This window comes from Hyla sarda, chromosome 6, assembly GCF_029499605.1.
Source record: "Hyla sarda isolate aHylSar1 chromosome 6, aHylSar1.hap1, whole genome shotgun sequence".
In the NCBI taxonomy this organism is placed as follows: domain Eukaryota; kingdom Metazoa; phylum Chordata; class Amphibia; order Anura; family Hylidae; genus Hyla; species Hyla sarda.
In genome coordinates this window covers 113,445,250-113,467,613 of record NC_079194.1, presented here as the reverse complement: position 1 = coordinate 113,467,613, position 22,364 = coordinate 113,445,250, and the positions used below count along the sequence as shown (strand labels likewise).

General features: G+C 44.0%; 1 protein-coding gene across 2 annotated transcripts in view; it reads left to right on the top strand.

The window, feature by feature from the left end:
* The first annotated feature begins 204 nt into the window (after positions 1 to 204).
* PRRT3 (proline rich transmembrane protein 3) overlaps positions 205 to 22,364 on the top strand; it is a 100,324-nt gene continuing 78,164 nt past the window's right edge. Inside the window, exon 1 of one of the 2 annotated variants that reach the window (XM_056524732.1) lies at positions 205 to 372. The gene's annotated coding sequence lies outside the window, so the exon portion shown is untranslated. Of the gene's footprint in view, positions 373 to 3,512; positions 3,598 to 22,364 lie in introns of those variants that run through there. The other variant, XM_056524734.1, reaches the window with a different exon arrangement.

Genomic DNA, 22,364 nt, shown 5'->3' with positions numbered 1-22,364 from the left:
TCTCCCCTCTTGTCTGCTGCCAGGCTCCTCCACAGCTTTCCAGGAGTATTTGCTCCCTGTTCTTCCTGGCATGCAAATAGCAGAGGTTAAAAAGTGGCGGAGCAGGAACGAGGCAGTTCTCTAGCATAGTTTTTTTTTTTTTTTTTGGCTCAGTCAGATTTGGAGGTGTAACCCGGAGCTTTATTATGCTCTGTGCAGATTATTGAAGCCACTTGGAGGGAGGAAGAGAAGCCAGACATAGAACTGTAGACCCGGAGCATTGAGCCTCATTCATCTGCTGTCATTTGGGGGAATTAGCATTTTTCAGCTACAACATCAGGATTTCTACATATCTCACAGCAGCAGTGAGGATATACTGTGTTTTAGAATAAGGTAAGACTCATCTCATTTTAACTGAGTTTTAAATAGCGGATAATGATCTAGTTGTAGCAGAGCTAATTTTGCTATTTAGCTCTTTCGAACTGCATTGCTTATATATTACGATTACTCACAATTATGTATCACAAATACTCAGTCCTGGTCAGGGACTAGAAAGAGGGCTTGAGCCCCAGCCCTTTTGATGTTCCTCCTATAAGTACCCAGTCTGGCATCATTATGTGGGCATTAAGATATAAATCATTTTAAGAAGTGCCCCTTTTTTTTAGTTCAGCCCCTGCCCCCCAAAATGTCTGTGCACGTCTCTGGTCCTGGTAGATCTGTATGTTAGGGATAATCTCAGTAGTGATGAGCAGCAAGGGCCATATTCGAATTTGCGAAACTTCGCGAATATATTGACGATTATTCGTCCTATGTTCGCGAAATGCGCATATTCGCTATGTTCCTTCCCTTTTTTTTCCATGCAAAAATTTGCATAAAAATTTGCAAGTGAAAAAAACAAAAAAACGATTATTCATCATTCCGAATAAATAGCACTATATGCTAAATATTCGCGAAATCGCAAAGTGCCGATATTCGCGATAAAAATTTGCATTACGAATATTCGTGCTCAATACTAAATCTCAGGAACCATGGATTCATCCATACAGGTGGTTCTGTGAGTGGGATATGTCCATATCATAAAGAACATCTTTACTAGCAGCGTGTCAACAATAATCCTCCTGCAGCTACAGTCTCTCATTCTAGGTCAGTGTTTCCCAACCAGTGGCGTTGCGACCCGGGTGCGGGGGGTGCGGCCCGCACCGGGTGACACCAGCCTAATGGGGTGACACCAAGACGCTCCGCAGCACCCCCCCCCCATCTGTGCCCGACCGGCCTCCCATCCGTCAGCACCCAACCCCCCCCCCCCCCCGCGCTGTGTGTGCGGTGCGCCCATCCGTCAGCAAACCCCCTCTTTCAACTTCACTGTGCGTCCGACCGTCATCACACCCCTCACCTTCACCAGCACTGTGCCCGTCCTCCGCTCCCACGTCTGCGCCGGCCTGACGTCACACCGCATGGCCGCGCAAGAGGACGTCAGTTACGTCACTCGCACGGCGCCCGGTGAGAAGGAGCGTTGCGCTGGATGGGTGAGTGTGTGTGTCTGTCTCTATCTATGTTTGTGTATGTGACTGTGTGTGTGTATGTGACTGTGTGTATGTGACTGTGTGTGTGACTCTGTGTGTGTGTGACTCTGTGTGTGTGTGACTGTGTGTGTGTGACTGTGTGTGTGTGTGTGTGTGTCTGTGTGTGTGTATGTGACTGTGTGTGTGACTGTGTGTGTGTGACTGTGTGACTCTGTGTGTGTGTGAGTGTGTGACTCTGTGTGTGTGTATGAGACTCTGTGTGTGTGTGACTCTGTGTGTGTGTGACTGTGTTTGTGTGTGTCTGTGAGTGTGTGTCTCTCTGACTGTGTGTGTGTTTTTGTGTGTGTGTGTGTCTCTCTGTGTTGTATGTTTTTTTTTTTTTGTGTGTGTGTGTGTGTGGGGGGGGGGGGGGGGGTATAACCAGCAATCTATTGTGGGGAGACTTTGACCCATTGTGGGGAACCTGCAAGGGAACCTGCGGCCTAATGTGGGGAAACTACTACCTTATGTGGGGAGTCTATGCTACCTTATGTGGGGAGTCTATGCTACCTTATGTGGGGAATCTGTGCTACCTAATGTGGGGAAATTGCTACCTAATGTGGGGAATCTGTGCTACCTAATGTGGGGAAATTGCTACCTAATGTGGGGTAACTGGTACCTACCTAATGTGGGGGAACTGGTACCAAATGTGGGGAATCTATGCTGCCTAATGTGGGGAATAGATGCTACCTAATGTGGGGAAACTGCGACCTACCTAATGTGGGGGAACTGCTGCCTACCTAATGCTCCCCCCCTGGCAGTAGCACCCTCATCATCACCTAGCAACACCCCCCCCCCCAGCAGAACCTCCATCAGCAGATCCTGATGGTGGATGATGGCGGTGCTCCTGCCAGGAGGATGATCCTGCCGATCGATGATGGGGGTGATACTGCCAGGGGGGATGGCTAGTAGCACCCTCATCATCTTCCAGCAACACCCCCCGAGTAGTAGCACCCCCATCATCCACTAGCAACACCACCAATACCCCCCTCCCGTCGTAATAGCATCAGCTAACGGATGTTGAGGGGTGTTACTGCGGTTGTGGTATTATATTCAGAGGGCGCACTGTATGGCAACGTTATATTCAGAGGGCGCAGTTTGTGGTAGTATTATATTCAGAGGGTGCAGTTTGTGGTAGTATTATTAGAGATGAGCGAACTTACAGTAAATTCGATTCGTCACAAATTCTCGGCTCGGCAGTTGATGACTTATCCTGTGTAAATTAGTTCAGCCTTCAGGTGCTCCGGTGGGCTGGAAAAGGTGGATACAATCCTAGGAAAGAGTCTCCTAGGACTGTATCCACCTTTTCCAGCCCACGGGAGCACCTTAAAGCTGAACTAATTTATGCTGGAAAAGTTATCAACTGCCGAGCAGAGAAGTTTGTGACAAGTTGAATTTACTGTAGTTTGCTCATCTCTAAGTATTATATTCAGAGGGCGCAGTGGGTGGTAGTATTATATTCAGAGGGTACAGTATGTGGCGGTATTATATTCTGGGGTACAGTATGTGGCAGATTTATATTCAGGGGTACAGTATGTGGAAGATTTATATTCAGGGGTACAGTATGTGGCAGATTTATATTCAGGGGTACAGTATGTGGCAGATTTATATCCAGAGGGTACAGTATGTGGCAGATTTATATTCAGAGGGTACAGTATGTGGCAGATTTATATTCAGAGGGCGCAGTTTGTGGTAGTATTATATTCAGAGGGTACAGTATGTGGTAGTATCATATTCAGTGGGTACAGTGTGTGGCGGTATTATATTCAGGGGTACAGTATGTGGCAGATTTATATTCAGAGGGTACAGTATGTGTTGGTATTATATTCAGAATGTACAGTGTGTGGTAGTATTATATTCAGTGGGTATGGTGTATGGAAGCTTTATAATCAAAGAGTATAGTGTATAGTAGTATTCTATTTAGAGGATACAGTGTCTGGCAGGTTTATAATAATAATTGTTTTCATATAGAGGATGAGAATGCGCTGACATAGTGAGGAGACGTCTGGGCGTCACATTCTGCAGAGAGAAGTTTTAGCTGGATCAAGTCCTGGCGGTATGTACCATCTGAATTAGATAAGGGAAGACTATAGAGAAGACGTCACCTGTAGTCACTGATATCATTGTACATTCTCCTCACTATAGAGAAGACGTCACCTGTAATCACTGATATCATTGTGTATTCTCCTCACTATAGAGAAGACGTCACCTGTAGTCACTAATATCATTGTGTATTCTCCTCACTATAGAGAAGACGTCACCTGTAGTCACTCATATCATTGTGTATTCTCCTCACTATAGATAAGACGTCACCTGTAATCACTGATATCATTGTACATTCTCCTCACTATAGAGAAGACGTCACCTGTAGTCACTGATATCATTGTGTATTCTCCTCACTATAGAGAAGACGTCACCTGTAATCACTGATATCATTGTGTATTCTCCTCACTATAGAGAAGACGTCACCTGTAATCACTGATATCATTGTGTATTCTCCTCACTATAGAGAAGACGTCACCTGTAGTCACTGATGTCATTGTGTATTCTCCTCACTATAGAGAAGACGTCACCTGTAGTCAGATATCATTGTGTATTCTCCTCACTATAGAGAAGATGTCACCTGTAGTCACTGATACCATTGTACATTCTCCTCACTATGTCCTATCAGAGCTGTAGTCACTTGTCAGTTCTACAGTTATGGTCAGTGAAACTACAACTCCCAACATAACCTCACCACTGCTCAAAGGGGTACTCTACTGGAAAACATTTTTTTTAATCAGTTGGTGCTACAAAGTTAAACAGATTTGTAAATTACTTCTATTTAAAAATCTTAATCCTTCCAGTACTTATTAGCTGCTGTATAAGCAATTCACAGGAAGTTATTTTCCTTTTTAATTTATTTTCTGTCTGACCACAGTGCTCTGTGCTGACACCTCTGTCCATGTCAAGAACTGTCCATAGTAGGAGCAAATCCCCATAGCAAACCTATCCTGCTCTGGACAGTTCCTGACATGGACAGAGGTGTCAGCAAATAGCACTGTGGTCAGACTGGAAAGAACTACACAACTTCCTGTGGAGCATACACCAGCTTATAAGTACTGTAAGTATTAAGATATTAAATAGAAGTAATTAAAAAATCTGTTTAACTTTCTGGCACCAGTTGATATAAAAGTAAATGTTTTCCAGTGGAGTACCCCTTTAAGTAATTCTGGGAGCTGTATATTTCAATGGTGAAAACTTCTTTAACACTTTCCCATTCTGTGGCAACTGGTATATCTGATTATTATACTGGAATTTCTCACAATGCGCTACAACAGTGGTGTCCGTCACAACAGGCTAAAAACTTACTGAGGGGGGTAGGTATGGGGGTGACACCATTTTCTACCGCACCGGGTGACACCAACCCTAGCAACGCCACTGTTCCCAACCAGGGTGCCTCCAGCTGTGGCCAAACTACAACTCTCAGCATACTCGGACAGCCAAAGGCTGTCCGGGCATGCTGGGAGTTGTAGTTTGGCCACAGCTGGAGGCACCTTGGTTGGGAAACACTGGTCTAGGTATTGGGGGACCATTCATTTATTTGGTAGCAAAGGTAAAGCCTACAACAGTTCTGATAATTTATTCCAATTTATGTGACATTATGTTCTCTTACAATAAGAATTTTTTGTTGGGACATGACAAGTAGTGACCCCCCCATTTTGTCTCGCAAAACAGGGATTTGGAATAGTCATACTGAATGTCTAAAGAAAGCAATAAAAAAAAGGAGATTTTTTTTTTAGCACGGTGACACATTGACAATTGTAGTCATTGAAAATTGGAGGCCTGACTCATGGGGCACTAGAAGAACATGCATACTGAGACACAGGGTTATGGAAGAGCAGCACATTGAAACATGAGGTTCTAGAAAAAATGGGGCTTCATACATGCGGCATACTAACACTTGGGTTTCAAGAGAAGCAGCCTATTGGAAGCTGCGGTTCTAGAAAAGCGGGGTATTGACAGCTGCGGTCCTAGAAAAGCAGTGTATTGACAGCTGTGGTTCTAGAAAAGCAGCCTATTGGAAGCTGCGGTTCTAGAAAAGCTGTGTATCGGCAGCTGCAGTTCTAAAACAAAAAAGCAGTGTATTGACAGCTGCGGTTCTAGATAAGCAGTGTATTGACAGCTGCGGTTCTAGAAAAGCAGTGTATTGACAGCTGCGGTTCTAGAAAAGCAGTGTATTGACAGCTGCGGTTCTAGTAAAGCAGTGTATTGACAGCTGCGGTTCTAGAAAAGCAGTGTATTGACAGCTGCGGTTCTAGAAAAGCAGCATATTGGCAGCTGCAGTTCTAGAAAACCAATGTATCGGCAGCTGTGGTTCTAGAAAAGCTGTGTATTGACAGCTGCGGTTCTAGAAAAGCAGTGTATTGACAGCTGCGGTTCTAGAAAAGGAGTGTATTGACAGCTGCGGTTCTAGAAAAGGAGTGTATTGACAGCTGCGGTTCTAGAAAAGCAGTGTATTGACAGCTGCGGTTCTAGAAAAGGAGTGTATTGACAGCTGCGGTTCTAGAAAAGGAGTGTATTGACAGCTGCGGTTCTAGAAAAGGAGTGTAGTGACAGCTGCGGTTCTAGAAAAGGAGTGTATTGACAGCTGCGGTTCTAGAAAAGGAGTGTATTGACAGCTGCGGGTCTAGAAAAGCAGTGCATTGACAGCTGCGGTTCTAGAAAAGCAGCGTATTGACAGCTGCAGTTCTAGAAAACCAATGTATCGGCAGCTGCTGTTCTAGAAAAGCAGTGTATTGACAGCTGCGGTTCTGGAAAAGCAGTTTATTGACAGCTGCGGTTCTGGAAAAGGAGTGTATTGACAGCTGCGGTTCTAGAAAAGGAGTGTATTGACAGCTGTGGTTCTAGAAAAGCAGTGTATTGACAGCTGCAGTTCTAGAAAAGCAGTGTATTGACAGGAGTGTATTGACAGAGTTAGTCTGGATTTTTTCAATTCTGGCACAAATTCTGGCGCAGACAGAATTACTGCCGTTGGCTGTCTGGGCATGCTGGGAGTTGTAGTTATGCAACAGCTGGAGGCACCCTGGTTGCAAAACACTAATGTAGACATATATCAGACATGACCTTTGATGTCTCAGACACCGCTCTGTGTCATTAAACCTGTTGATCAGGTACCTGGAGATAAGTAATGCCATTCTGAAGAGGATATTGTTTGCTGTACGTCCTGCTAATGTGGAATCCTGCTGATCTATCTCTATATGGGGCCAGGATGGTTGCCCCATTTTACTGTGTTCAGTCATTTAAGCTGGTTCTGAAAGCTGCTTATCTTGGCAGTGCTCTGTACTGATCACTGCTGTTTATTCTGTTACCGAGGCATATTACCAGATGTACAGAGTGCTCTGCTGTATCCAGACATGGCTGTATTATTGGCCTTTTTTTAACCTTTGATCAAGATTTTCATTTTATGATTGCTCTATATAAATGGAACCGTCGCTTGAATCTTTGCACTAGAAACACATGCTTTAATGTGAAAGTAAGTCATCATACCTGTGGGTGTGAGTATAAAAGACCCCCTGTAGCACCGCAAAAGCTCATGCAATTCATGTGCTCACTAATCTTCCCGTACTTGTGCTGGAGATTTAGGGTATGTTTCTATGGGGAATTCAGAGCATTTTTAAACCCTTTCACTTTTTTTTCACATACTGTTATGTTGAAGCCTTGTGCTTAAATGGGCACTCTCATTAAAACAAATTTTTGCTATTGCACTCCTTATGGTAAATAAAAAATCTACTTTGTTTAAAAAAAAAAAAAGTTTTCTATGTTTTATTTGTGTTTAAAAAAGCTGCCACTAGGTGTCTCCTTACTCCTATCTCTTGTACAGACTTTGGACTCCTGCTGGCCTTGCAGAAGTCCAAAATCAGGTAATGCAGTCTGGAGTGCCAAGGGGGGGGGGGAGGGGGTTGTGCAGTCTTAGCCAATCATAGCTCCTCTAACACTGAACTGCTCTCGGCTGTCACGGCCATCACGCCCACTCCCATAGACTTGCATTGAGGGGGCATGGTTGTAATGTAATGAGGGGCGTGGCCAACACCCGCAGCGCGAAAACATTTACTTATCCCAAACTGGGACTATCCCAAACATATCCCAAACTGGGACAAAGATTTAGTTTCCAACAAGACAATGGGGAAGATTTATGAAACCTGTGCAGAGGATGAGTAGTGCAGTTGCCTATAGTAACCAAGCACATTGCTTCTTCAAGCAATGACAATGCCCGTGAAAAATTTTAAGAAGCAATCTGATTGGTTGCTATGGGCAACTGGTCAACTTTTTCTCAATAGGGGTGGCTTCAGAAAAATTCTGTAAATTTCCTTGCTTCGTCCAATCAGAGATCTGACTTAAACCCAGGTGAATATCATCTGAAGATAGATTCAACCAATGGTTCCCATCCAACCTGGCAGAGCTATAGAGGATCTGCAAAGAAGAATAACTGATAATCCCCAAATCCAGGTGTGTAAACCTTGTGGCATCATACTCAAGAAGACTGGAGGCTGTAATGGCTACCAAAGGTGCTTTAAAGGGGTACTCCACTGGCCCCCTCCCATAGACTTGCATTGAGAGGGCGTGGCCGTGATGTCATGAGAGGCAAGGCCGCCCCCGGCAGCCTGAAAACAGCATTCAAAACATTTACTTCCGAGCGAGGGCCAGTGGAGTACCCCTTTAAAGGGGTACTCCGCTTCTCAGCATTTGGAACAAACTGTTCCAAACGCTGGAGCTGGCGCCGGGAGATTGTGACATCATAGACCCGCCCCCTAATGACATCACATCCCGCCCCCTCAATGCAAGTCTGTGGGAGGGGGCATGACAGCCGTCACACCCACTCCCATAGACTTGCATTGAGGGGGCGGCGCGTGACATCATGAGGGGGCGGGGTTATAACATCACAAGCTCCCGATACCGGCGTTGTTGCAAACGCTGAGCAGCAGAGTACCCCTTTAACTAAGTATTGAGTAAAGAGTCTGAATACTTATGTCCATTCAATATTTTAGTTTTTCCTTTTTAATGCATTTGCTAAGATTTCTAAAATTCTGTTTAAATTTTGTCATTATGGGTTATTAGGTGCAGATTGATAGTGGAAAACCTGAATTTTGTTGATTTTAGTGCAAGATCCAAACATAACAAAATGTGGAAAAAGTGAAAGGGTCTGCAGACTTTCTGTGTGCACTGTACTGCAGATTTGTTGAAGATTTCGACTTCCCAATAAAGTTCATTGTAAACATACTCCTAATAAGTTTTCTATTTATGGCAATTTGGGGTTATGTACTTTGGAAAAAAAAGACAGTTTTTTGGGGGGGACCTGATCACATATGAATGGACAGTACAGAGATCTTTCTAGTGATCTAGATATATGTATACCTGTAACCATGACATGGGGACATCCTCTATATCTAGACGAAAAAAGGTTTCATCATTATCACTGACATGGATTCTTTACTATACAGGGAAACTGTATGGAGGACATGATGTGACCTTGAGTCCATAGTTGCCAACCTACTTGAATGTGTGGCCTCAAGCGGCCCATCACTAGGGTTTTAGCTGCTGGATTGGCTGCTCGCCAGGATGACATTTCTGGTGGGCATTAGCCAACTGGGTGCCCATTATAAACATTATATACGTCTATATTAAAATAATAACAGATCTGTCAACTGAAGTTGGAATGATAGTTTCCAGTTTACAAATATATATTTGTAAAAAATAAATGACATAATAGCGACAAAGGTGACGTAGACATGTTATAAAGAGCCTGTTCCTCCAAAATGAGATGGACTACCCAGGTGCTGACAGACCGTTCACAGCAGGATCACCGCAGGAACGCATTTCTCGGTTGAATACCAACAGCTTCATCATGGTGTTTAATCGGGGAAATGCGTAGCATTTTAGGAATAAAGTTGTCTTTCACCTGATCCTGCTGTGAATGGTCTGTCAGCGCCTGTGTAATCCCATCTCGTTTTGGAGGAACGTACTTGCGGTGTGTTATATTGGATGGGAAGGCAGCAGTAAGCCCTTGGATTCCCTTTAACGCGCCATGCAATGTTGGGCTTGGATCGCACAACTACCTAGAGCGATCACCTATAGTGACGCTATTATGCCATGGAGCGCTTTTCCTTTTTTCTTTAATTTTAATGTTATAAAGAAGACACCTTTAGGGTCTATTCGCATGGCAGAATTACACCTCAAATTATAGTCCATAGACTTCTATGGGATTCCGCACTATGATTGACACTTCTGAATTTCCGCTTGCGGAATTCCGCAAGTGGAAATTCTGCCTGTGTGAATAGACCCTAAGGCTAGGTTCACACTACGGAATATCGGGGCAGAAAATTATCACCTGGAGATTCCGAGTGCGGACAGCGTCGACTGAATCAGTCGGTGCTAGGACCGCGCAGACACTGCAGTCTCCAATAGACTGCAATGTGTTCCGCAAGTACAGTGATCCCTCAACTTACAATGGCCTCAACATACAATAGTTTCAACATACAATGGTCTTTTCTGGACCATTCTAACTTGAAACCAGACTCAACATACAATGCTGTGGAATCTGCGAAACGTGTCAATGGCTGGAAGAACCAACCAATCAGAATGGATATTTCACTGGTAAAACCTGTATATTCCTAAAGTGCATACACTGACTGGTGTCTGGTAGCGCCCCCTACAGTACAGGGAGGTATTACATGTTCTGTACTATTTACCTGTGCCAGGGTTACCTGCTCCTTTGGACATCAGGTGAAGGCGGCTCCATTTTCCTTTTTTTTTAGGACATTGCGTGTTCTGTACAGGACCCTGAAGAAGCTCCTGTCCTCTACATAGACCAGTGTTTCCCAAAGAGGGTGCCTCCAGCTGTTGCTAAACTACAACTCCCAGCATGCCCGGACAGCCGAAGGCTGTCTGGGCATGCTGGGAGTTGTAGTTTTGCAACATCTGGAGGCACCCTGGTTGGGAAACACTGAAATAGACAGTGATTACAACTCCCAGCAGATCTTTTATCTATATTAGTTATCTACTTATTTTTGTTTAATCCTCACTTTTTCCTATTTTTTGGATGACATTTTGGTGGCTTCAGAACCAATTACCAGGTTTCCATAGAGTTATGGTCTCAACTAGAGATGAGCGAACTTACAGTAAATTCGATTCGTCACGAACTTCTCGGCTCGGCAGTTGATGTCTTATCCTGCATTAATTAGTTCAGCTTTCAGGTGCTCCCGTGGGCTGGGAAAGGTGGATACAGTCCTAGGAGACTCTTTCCTAGGAATGTATCCACCTTTTCCAGCCCACCGAAGCACCTGAAGGCTGAACTAATTTACGCAGTCATCAACTGCCGAGCCGAGAAGTTCGTGACGAATCGAATTTACTGTAAGTTCGCTCATCTCTAGTCTCAACATACGATGGTTTAAACATACAATGGTCGTCCTGGAACCAATTAATATTGTAACTTGAGAGACTGTATTTCCCCCTGAAGAATAATCAATGCCATTCTTCAGGCGGACATTTTCAAGCAGATTTTCCATTCACAAATTCCGCTTCACAAATTCCGAAGTGTCACTTTGTGAACGGAAACCCATTCACTATACAGTACATTTTAGTAGGCGGAATTTTTGCCTGCAATTTCAGAGCGGAATTGCAGGCGGTAATTCCGTAGTGTGAACTGAGCCTTAGAAGGGCTTTACTCCTGCGGAGATCTCCCATATCCCCTGATTAAAAGCAGATGAGCCCTCCAGCTTCTTTTGTTTTTTGTTTTTTTTCGGTAATGATATCACACATAGCTTTAGCCATCCGATCCAATTATTGTCATTGTGTCACGGGAAGTGGCTTTAGCTTAGTTCAGCAGAGTTGTCTGTAGTTATTATGTGAACACAGCAGAGCTGTTGCAGTTTAATGTCATCTCAGCTTCAGGAAATGTGTGAATAAACATGACGGCAAAGCATAAACACGATCCTCTAACATCAAACTGCAGTCCTCAAGCTGGAGGATGAATAAGGCGAGGTAACAATAGGGGCCCTTTATGTTCCAGCTTTCTTTTAACTTGATCGGGTTTATTCATCACTCTGGCTATGAGGAAAAGTTATTTGAAGCAATCTATAAATAGACCATAACTTTACAGCGCTATTGTTGTCAGCACACTAGGGAGTTGATTTGTGGGCAGATCCTCTGCTTCTCCTCTTATGAGTCTGCACAGCATTCTACGTGACTTTGTGCTCCAGAGCTGCACTCCCAAAGTTGATTGTGGTGTCTAAAAGTCCTGCCGGTTAGCTCAGGGATGCTGATCGGGATCACCGTGGTGAAATCGAGGCGTCCCGATCAGCTGAGAGGACGGTCGGAGGTCCCTTACCCTGCTGCATGTGTCCGATCGTCGCTCCTTTACTGCTGCCAACCATGGTAGGCATTAGTAAAGGAGCGCCGATAACACTGATCAATGCTATGCTATGCTATGCTATGCAATATACAGATTGCATGTAATAGTTCCCTATGGGGACTAAAAAAAATTGTGTAAAAATAAATGTGTAAAAAATAATAAATGGTAATTAAAATTTAAAAAAATGTAATCACCCCCCCCCCCTTTTCAAAAAGTTTAAATAAAATAAAATTATATATATATATATATATATATATATATATAGATAGATAGATAGAAAGATAGATATTTAATTAAAAAAAAAAAGCCCTTTCTCTTATTAAAAAAAAAAAAAAAAAAAACTTTTTCCCATTACAGAAAAAAGAAAAAACTTTCACATGGCATTGAAAAAAAGTATTGGGAATTGGTATCGGCGAGTACTTAAACAAATATCGGTGCTCGTACTTGGTCTTAAAAAAACAGTATTGGGACATCCCTAGTGGAGATGTTACAATTTGCACTTATAGAGAGTAATTGTAGAATTAGAGGACCCAATCTGCTGGTCACCCAGTCACCCGCCTGCTTTCAGTAATCCAAAGACTCAACCCTGTTTCTTCTCTGCCCTACCAATCTCCTCTCCTCATGCTGGACAATCTTATGTATAACACTCCTATAGTCATGCTTCCTGTGCCATTTACTTACCATTTAAATTCCTACTGTTCTGGTGCCATTCTGGCTGTTCAAGGAGACCTGGCAGAGAAGAATGGGATGGTGGTGACTAAATACTCAGATACCCCTTTACAATGACAGAGATTTTTCTAGTATTCTTACATGACCAGGGGATCGTCTAGATCCGCTCGCCTAATGCCACCCACCCACATTACAACATGTTGCGGACTCCGGCTTAGTGGTAGCAGAGGCGACAGCAGACCAAATTTTATTAACCATTTAACATAAATATATAAATATTCACATTTAACATAGAAAAAATGCACGGGGTAACAACACTAACCCCTTCATAACCATTATAAAATGCAAAACAGTCTTAACCCCTAAGATGCTAACTGTCAGAAAAAGGGGGGACCTGAAGGCAACCAAATCCTATCCTTCTCCTACTGAGCCCTTTGTCGCCTCACCCCCTGACCCAAGGGCCCCACCTCCGGAGAATATACTGCCATGACCAGCTGGGTCCCATCCCAGCTCCACCAGGGGTCGGTATAACCGGGTCGCTGCCACCGTTTTCCAGCAATGCCTCCAAGTCCCCCCTTACCGTTCCTGCCACTGCGACAAGCTCTCCATGCCCACACAACATAGCCACCACCCTAACCCGATAAACACGGGTGGGCGGGACACTTCTTCTCCTGGGGACACACTAAGACTTCCTCTTACTGCCCCCTCTCTTAACCCCTCGTGTCTCCTCCCCCTCTACCCGCTCTAACCATTAACCCCTCATTAACACCCTCTCACAAGCTCCTCATCCATCCCCTGTCATGTGCCCCCTCCCCTTCCATTCGGTCCAGTCCAGGGGCTGCCTGTAACGTAAATAAGTGGTTTGTATCCTAAGTGGATCATGCATCAGGTCTGATGACATCTTATGTCAAATACACCTTAGCCATAGCCCTATAATTACACTACTCACAGTCTACGGGAGCAAGTTTAAAGGGAATGTGTCATCAGAAAATGACCTATTGTTTAAATCAAGTTTTTATGTTGAACATATTTTTTTTTTCATTTTTATTCTAATTTTCCATTTTACTATCCGTGTTTTAAAATAATCCTGAAATCTTGCAGTTTCCATTCCTACCACTAAGCTAAGGGTCTCCAACTGAAATTTTGCGGCCTGCACGACGGATCTGGAATTTGTATCGTCCGACAGCCGGGACATGCAGTTCCGGGGCCGGGCAGGTGATTTCTTCAGGCATTTAGCGCTGTTTCGGGCTAGCAGGGCTAAATGACGGAGGACTTCACACAGCTCATGGAGGAAGTGCATGCGGTGAGTGACGTCATTGCAAGCGCCACACTGGGACTCCGACGTCCTGTGCAGCGCGTACAATGACGTTACTTAAAGCGCGCACCTCCGCAAGGAAGTCCCCGCAGGCAGATGTAAATAGCGCAGTTCAGGTGGGGAATCTGTGCTACGGCTACCTATTGTGGGGAATCTGTGCTAAGGCTACCTAATGTGGGGAAACTGTTCTGCGCTACCTAGTGTGGGGAAACTATGCTGTGCTACCTAATGTGGGGGATCTGTGCTGCGCTACCTAATGTGGGGAATCTATGCTAAGGCTACCTAACGTGGGGAATCTGTGCTAATGCTACCTAATGGGGGGAAACTGCGCTGCGCTACCTAATGTGGGGAATTTGTGCTAAGGCTACCTAATGTGGGGAAACTGTGCTGTGCTACCTAATGTGGGGAAACTGTGCAGCGCTACCTAATGTGGGCAAACTGTGCTGTGCTACCTAATGTGGGGAATCTATGCTATGGCTACCTAATGTGGGGAATCTATGCTAAGGCTACCAAATGTGGGGAATCTGTGCTGCACTACCTAATGTGGGGAAACTGTGCTGTGCTACCTAATATGGGGAAACTATGCTGCACTACCTAATGTGGGAAGACTGTGCTACGGCTACCTAATATGGGGAATCTATGCTAAGGCTACCAAATGTGGGGAATCTGTGCTGCTCTACCTAATGTGGGGATTCTGTGATAAGGCTACCTAATGTGGGGAATCTGTGCTAAGGCTACCTAATGTGGGGAAACTATGCTACCTATTGTGGGGTAACTGCTGCCTATATAATGTGGGGAAACTGCTGCCTACCTAATGCTTCCCCCATCCCCCCCCCCAACAGTAGCAACCGCATCATCCATCAGCTCATGCTATTACCACAGAGGGGTAGGGGGAATGGGGTTGGGGTTGCTGGTGGATGATGAGGGTGCTACTGCTAGTGGGGGGATGTTGCTGGTGGATGATGAGGGGCGCATGGTGGGGGCATTATATGTGAGGGGTGCATGATGGTGGCATTATATGTGAGGGGCACATGCAACCCAGCCTTACCCAGCTGAAACCTCCAGTCACCCCCAGATAATTTGAGTTTGAGACCCCTGGACTAAGCCAAAAACTAAGCTGAGACTTCCTATTCTGTCTGTGATAAGGAGAAGGCTGCTGGAAAAAGTGATGTCTACAGCATTACAGTGAAAGGTGACACCAGTACATAGGCAATAGATGAAGCTCACAGCTCAGCCTTCCCTCCCTGTAGAATTGCCTTTTTAAAGATCACAAAGCATGCCCAGTAACATTTCCTGTTCATGTTAATGATACAGTTCCTGCCTATTGCTGCCTATGTTATTTAATATGTTATTGCTGCCAGTGGATTTGAAAAAAAATTTCCTCTGGAGTACCCCTTTAACACCTTAATGACCAAAGGCGTACCTGTCCAGCTCCCGTGCTATAACGCGGGGTCACGGTGGTCGCCAGGCGCCGTGGCTAATGCCGGACATTACTGATCGTGGTGATGCCCGACATTATCCCCTTAGGCGCGGCTATAAAAGTTGATCACCATGTCTAAAACCAAAGTAAACCATTCCCGGCAGGTCAGTTGGGCTGTTTGGGACCGCCACAGTGAAATTGCGGCATCCTGGTCTTTAAGGGGTTAAAGGGGTACTCCGGTGAAAACCTTTTTTCTTTTAAATCAACTGGTGGCAGAAAGTTAAACATATTCTATTCAACATATTCTATTAAACAGCATTCTATTAAAAAATCTTAATCCTTCCTGTACTTATTAGCTGCTGAATACTACAGAGGAAATTATTTTCTTTTTGGAATGCTCTCTGATGACATCACGAGCACAGTTCCCTCTGCTGACGTTATTATAATAACAATAACACTTTATTTATTGTTGTCCTTAGTGGGATTTGAACCCAAGTCCCCAGCACTGCAAGGCAGCATTGCTAACCACTGAGCCACCATGCTGCCCTTAGCATACATCTGCTATGCATGGTTGCTAAAATGGACAGAGATGTCAGCAGAGAGCACTGTGCTCGTGATGTCATCAGTGTTCCAAAAAGAAAGGAATTTCCTCTGTAGCATTCAGCACTGGAAGGATTAAGATTTTTTAATAGAAGTAATTTACAAATATGTTTAACTTTCTGCCACCAGTTGATTTAAAAGAAAAAAGGTTTTCACCAGAGTACCCCTTTAAGTCAGTAGGGCTCACATGGGGCTTGAAGGGAAACATTTTTTTACCCAGAGCTTGCAATCTGGTTTATTTATCCAAATGCTCCCTAAAGTTGTACTTGATAGGGCTAATAGCTGCTCAGCATTGGTTTTTGGATTAACTGTGGACAAAAGGACCCTTTGTGTCATCCTGAACATTTCCTTTAATTTTAAATGAATATAATATATAGGTTTGCAAATTCCGAATTCTTATACTCACTGATAAAAACAAAATGTTTCATGGCTCCCACTTCAAACAATCTTGAAGTTCAAGTCCAGACAAGAATGGGCACTAGAGCTAATGGAATGTGTCACTAGGTGAGTGCGGTGCTGGGCCTGCTCAAACCCACATGCTGGCAAGTTCCAGCTCACATACAGTAAACACTATTTGGAGGAGCAACAGGAATAATAACACTTCTTTCTCATGCGTCAGGTGCAGGTACCAGGTGTTCTGTGTTTTAAACTCCTATCCTTCTCAGCCTACACCAGTGTATCCCAACCAGAGTGCCTCCAGCTGTTGCATAACTACAACTCCCAGCATGCCCAAGGCTGTAGTTGTCATGTTGCAACAGCTAGAGACACCCTGGTTGGGAAACACTGGCCTACACAGACAATGGCATCCATTCCACAAAATAGTTTAAAGACATAACTACAAGTCATTGGGCCCCATAGCAAAGCCAGGAGCCCCCCACAATAACCCCAAAGCAACTGCTCCCAGTAAACTGCAGGGTATATTGGAAGGCAGGAAATTGGCTGACCTTATACAAACTTTTCCTTAAAGGGGTACTCCACCCCTAGACATCTTATCCCCTATCCAAAGAATAGGGGATAAGATGTCTGATTGCGGGGGTCCCGCCAGTAGGGACCCCCTTGATCTCTCCTGCAGCACCCCGGTTTATGAGCTGCATGGAGCAAAGATCGATCCAAGGCTGATGACGGGCGATACTCGGGGTATTATGATGTCATGGCTCTGTCCCCTCATGACATCACGCCCCACCCCCTCAATGCATAGACTTGCATTGAGGGGGAAGGGCATGAGGTCACGAGGGGGCGGGGCCGTGACATCATGATACCCCGACCCCTGTATTGCCCGTCATCAGCCACATGTAGCTCATGAACGTGGGTGTTGCAGGAGAGATCGCGGGGGTCCACAGCGGCTTGACCCCCGCAATCAGACATCTTATCCCCTATCCTTTAGATAGGGGATAAAATGTCTAGGGGCGGAGTACCTGTTTAAAAAAACAAACTCTTTTTAATCTAATGGGGCTGTAGGTCCTGCTTTACTAACCACTAGCCTACAGGGGAAATGTAGCATTACATTTAATTCTATTAGGTTGATGGTTCTCTTAGGCCATGTTCAGCATGTTCTGCCGTTGCTCTGCTGTCGGTGGAATGTTTACACGGAAATTTTGTGTGCAGACATTCCACCATGTGAACATAGCCTTACAGAACGGTGATGTGCACAATTGGGGACTTCTTCTGCTCTAAAAGAGTGTATACACAGGTGCTACAGGTTGTGTTTAGTATTGCAGCTTTAAGGGTTTATCCAGTTAGCAAAAAAGGTTAATATGTAGCTAGGGCCGACATGAAAATAAAAAAAAAGTCATACTCACTTATCTCGGTCTCTCGCTGCAACGCACTAATGTCTTCCTGCTGCCAATTTGATTAGCAATCAGCAGGGGTGTAGCTATAGGGGGTGCAGAGGTAGCAGTTGCATTGGGGCCCTGGTGCCTAAGGGGGCCCCAAAGTATAACTGCTCCGTAAAAGACCAGTATGGGGCTCTGTTGCAGATTTTGCATCTGGGCTCAGGAGCTACAAGCAATTGCCTGTTCATTTGCTGACCACTGGTATCACGCGGTGCGAAAAATCCTCATTGGTCGACAATGATGTAAGTGATCATGTGACCATACAACCATGTAAAAGGCTCAATAAATTAATGCCAAACAGCCCTCAAACTGGACATGGATCTGCCCATCTAAAAGGACCCTTGGCCATGGGCATGGGTGGCACTGTTCTGTTTTTCTACTTCTGTACAACCCCTTTAAGTGGTCAGAATCTGTTTTCCACAATATAATGTGTTATAAACCACATGGGCCCTGTGTTTATATTGTGAATGGGGTGGTAGAAACTCAGAGCCAAATACCCTTTTTTCCCCTGCAGTATCCTGGCCCAGGGATACCATTCTTACCTTGGTCATGTTGGTCTCTGTAAAATGATAGGCTAGGCAAATACTAATTCAGTCCAGTGATGAAATCCTTCCTCTTTATAAGCAAGAAATCCGCTTTAATCTCTTGGCGGGTGCAATATAATAATTAATAATTGTAATGTCTTCTCTCAGACAGCACATAGTGTAGGAATTGACTAATACTCACTTAGACAGGGTGGGGTCACTCCCTATCCGTACTCTCTTCCAGGCTATTAAATTGCACACCCATGGCATGCATATTCTTTTATCATGAGATGTAATTGTTTTGTGGTAAGGTGTGAACGTATAGCTATTTGTGTATATTGCAACTGAAGCTTTTTTCTAAGACAGGGCAAGGTATCTTATCAGAATTAGCAAATAAATATGGTAACGTACTATTGTCAGCAGGTCACATGGGATTACTAAATATTCAGCGGAATTAGGGATTCTTAATTCTCTGGCTCCCCACTATGCATTTGTCTGTACACTTGTTATATTGTAATGGTGAAGTCACTAGCAATCTATTTAGTGGTTTCCATGCACACATATTGTAATCCCAGATTAACCACATAGCAGTCAGCTGCCCAAGGACTGGAACTGCTTGGGTCATGGCACTAAGCTGGAAAATCCTTAAAGAACAATTTCACCCAGAGAAGTAACTTGAAGCTCATGGCTCCAATTCAGATCTGCAACCAGGTCCCCCAAATAATACATGCCATATATAGTACTGATCTCCTCATTTAGGGTAAAGGAGCTGTGGTGAACCACGGGGTGTGAAGGGGAGGTGTATGGGGTAGATGTTATAGCCCAGGGGTACGTGTTATTAACCCCTAAATGTTTGTGACACCAGGGCGTGGTTTTCCCGGTAACCACCCGAACGGTAGCTCCGCTATCCCTAGGTTAGGCAGGGCAATAATAGTCCAAGACCAGGTAAGGGTTAACAGTAGCTTTACTGAGGTAGACAGATGGAAATAGTTTTTACAGCTAGGCAAACATAGATGACTTGACTTCCTCACAAGTGGCTGTAGGTTAGACTTGAGGCCTCCAGATGTGCTGGACACTGGCTCTGAGATGTTTACTGTGCCTCAGAATCTAAGAGTGGTGGAAGAGAGAGATTGTAATGGCTGCCCCTCTTTTAAAGGGGGGCTGAGCCAGAAGCCCATAGGTCAAGCTGCAGGTCACTTGGTTAGCTGGTGCTCTCTGGGTAACAAACACATCATGTGAACACATTATCTTGTGACTAACTCAAAGGTCCTTAAAGGTCCTTTATCCATAACACACATAACACTATACATAATATATATAATATATATTATTATGAGTGCAGGAGAGCCCTTAGGACACAGAGGGACTCTGACAGGGCCTAAGTACTGTACGGGACTATATCCTGTACTGGGACATCAAACAATGTTTCTCAAGCGCGGTCCTCAAGTACCCCTAACAGGTCATGTTTTCAGGATTTCCTTAGTCTTTCACAGGTGATATAACTGGTGATGCCTGATTCACTGACCATAATTATATCATCTGTGAAAGACTAAGGAAATCCAGAAAACATCACCTGTTAGGGGTACTTGAGGACCACGCTTGAGAAACACGGGGTAGAGGGAACCTTCAGGCTCCCCTCCTCACTCCAAGGTAATAGGGAATGCCCCTTCTGTACCCTGGGCTGTGTTTACACTATGTGTTTTTGTAGAATTTTTAGCATGCATTTTCTGTATTGATTGGTGAACTCCCAAGTCTCTCAATGAGTTCACCAATCTAAGAAAAAGCTGGGAAAGCTAGGTGAATAAGTCTTAGGGCAGATGTAACTGAGAAACTATGAAGAGAATTTCTGACAATTTGATCAAAAAGGGCAACTCAAGGACTGCTTTGTATAGGATTTTTCTTTTCAGATACACATGACTCAGTGACTCCTACGCATGGTGTTGTTTTTTGTTTATTTTGTACTGTCTACGGAAAGGTAAAGTCCCAGTATATTGCACTGCCCACATATAAATACTACAGGTCTCATGTTACACTTCTCTGCTTCCCCGTCCATAGTCTGAATTCGATATAGAGCATATGTTACTTGCAAGCTGGCCTGCTGAAGGTGGCGGTCTTTGCCCATCCTAATGTGCTGGAAAAAGAGTACCTGTCATGATCTTGTATTGTAAATAATGTCACCGTGTATTGAGCTGATGTATCACTTTAGTGTTTTTGTGCCAGGTTATTGTTATGTCTTTGATGTACATTTTTAAATTAAAACATTGAATGCATGTTCACATTGTGCAGTGTTCTCCCACAATTCCATGTGCAGCAGCACAGTTCTTTTATCTGGGAGAGACTCATAGCGCTCATCATCCTGAAATTTTGAGTGGGACTTTATCATTGTCTTTGTAAATAAGTTTCATTTTACCCCCATTTTCTGGGAGTACGTCATGTCTACTTTCCCCAAATTTATCACAGAGGGGAACATTCTTCATAAATAGCAAAGTAGCTAAGATGTAGACAAGTTTCTAGGTGTGGTCTGGGCTGGTGTGAAGTTGCGTAAAAATTGAGTGTTTGTGCAACATTTTTGAACTTCCTCCCTCACTCTGGTGCACAAACAGCTCAGAGCAGTTCAGTGTTAGATAAGCTATGATTGGCTAAGGCTGCACACATTCCCTCAGCACTCTAGACTGCATTTCCTGATTTTGGACTTCTGCCAGGCCAGCAGGAGTCCATAGTATTTGCAAGAGATAGGGGGAAATGACTTCTTGGTTGATGCCACCTTTACCACTTACCCCCTATTCACAAGATAGTACCGTGCTTGGTTATCTTCAGAAGTCCTATAGACTATGAATGGAACTGCAATGCACATAATCCACCACCCCAATCACTCTTAAGATCTCAAGGGTTCCCAAAGACATCCCTCCCCCCCCCCCCCCCCCACACGCACACACAGACCAATCATACATTAAAGAGGACCTCTGACAACCCCCGAAAAATCATATTTTACTGTCATTAAATAGCTTAGGTTACCCTGATAGCATATGTCCCCCGGATTACACATTTTTATTGTTTATTGATACACCCTTTCGTTCCTAAAATAAGAGGGATTTTACCATCAGGGGGTGTGAATATTGTAAACTGAAGGGCGTATATGCCCAATACACCCCCTCTGACTGTATAATCCCACCCATTACCTGGTATCAACTCCTGTTATTAAAATTAAGTTCACACCCATTTGACCGATTCTCTGAATTGTCAGAAAAAAACATTAACCTTTGTATTTCGAACACTAGAGGGTGTATCAAGAAACTGTAAAAAGATGTGTGATGCGGGCAACATATGCTGTTTAATGATAATGTAATCTCATGTTTTTGGTTTTGCCATAAATTCTCTAATGAACTTCTAAAATACCCATAGATAAACAGATAGATATAATATTGCAGAGCAGCACTCCTGGTTAGAAAGATGAGTGGGTGCAAGCAGACGCTCAGCCCGGTCCCAGGAACTATAGACAGTGTAGAAACAATGCTGCAGCACTCCAACGTAGATAGTAGAAATAGATGAAGTTTATTCCATCCAAAAAGGTGCAACGTTTCAGTCGCCAACTGCAGCCATTTTTCAAGCCATTTTCAAGCATGCTTGAAAATGGCCTCAGTTGGCGACCGAAACGTTGCACCTTTTTGGATGGAATAAACTTCATCTATTTCTACTATCTACGTTGGAGTGCTGCAGCATTGTTTCTACACTGTAGACAGATAGATAGATATGAGATAGATAGAAGATAAATAGATAGATATGAGATAGATAGATATGAGATATATAGATAATTAGATAATTCCTATATTTAACTGTGTTGAAAAGAAATGTGAAAATGTGGGCCAGCTCCTCGTTTGTTTTTGCCCTTGGGGGCATTATAGCCACAGTGGCCCACTTATCTTCCTCCACTTCCGCTGGTGGTAGTGCTTAGAGGCCCCTTATAAGATAGATAGATAGATAGAGTCCAAATAAAAGCAGGACATCAAATAAAATTGCAAAGTTGTAGAAGAGGTTCACGAATAATTGGAACAGCGATAGATAGATAGATAGAT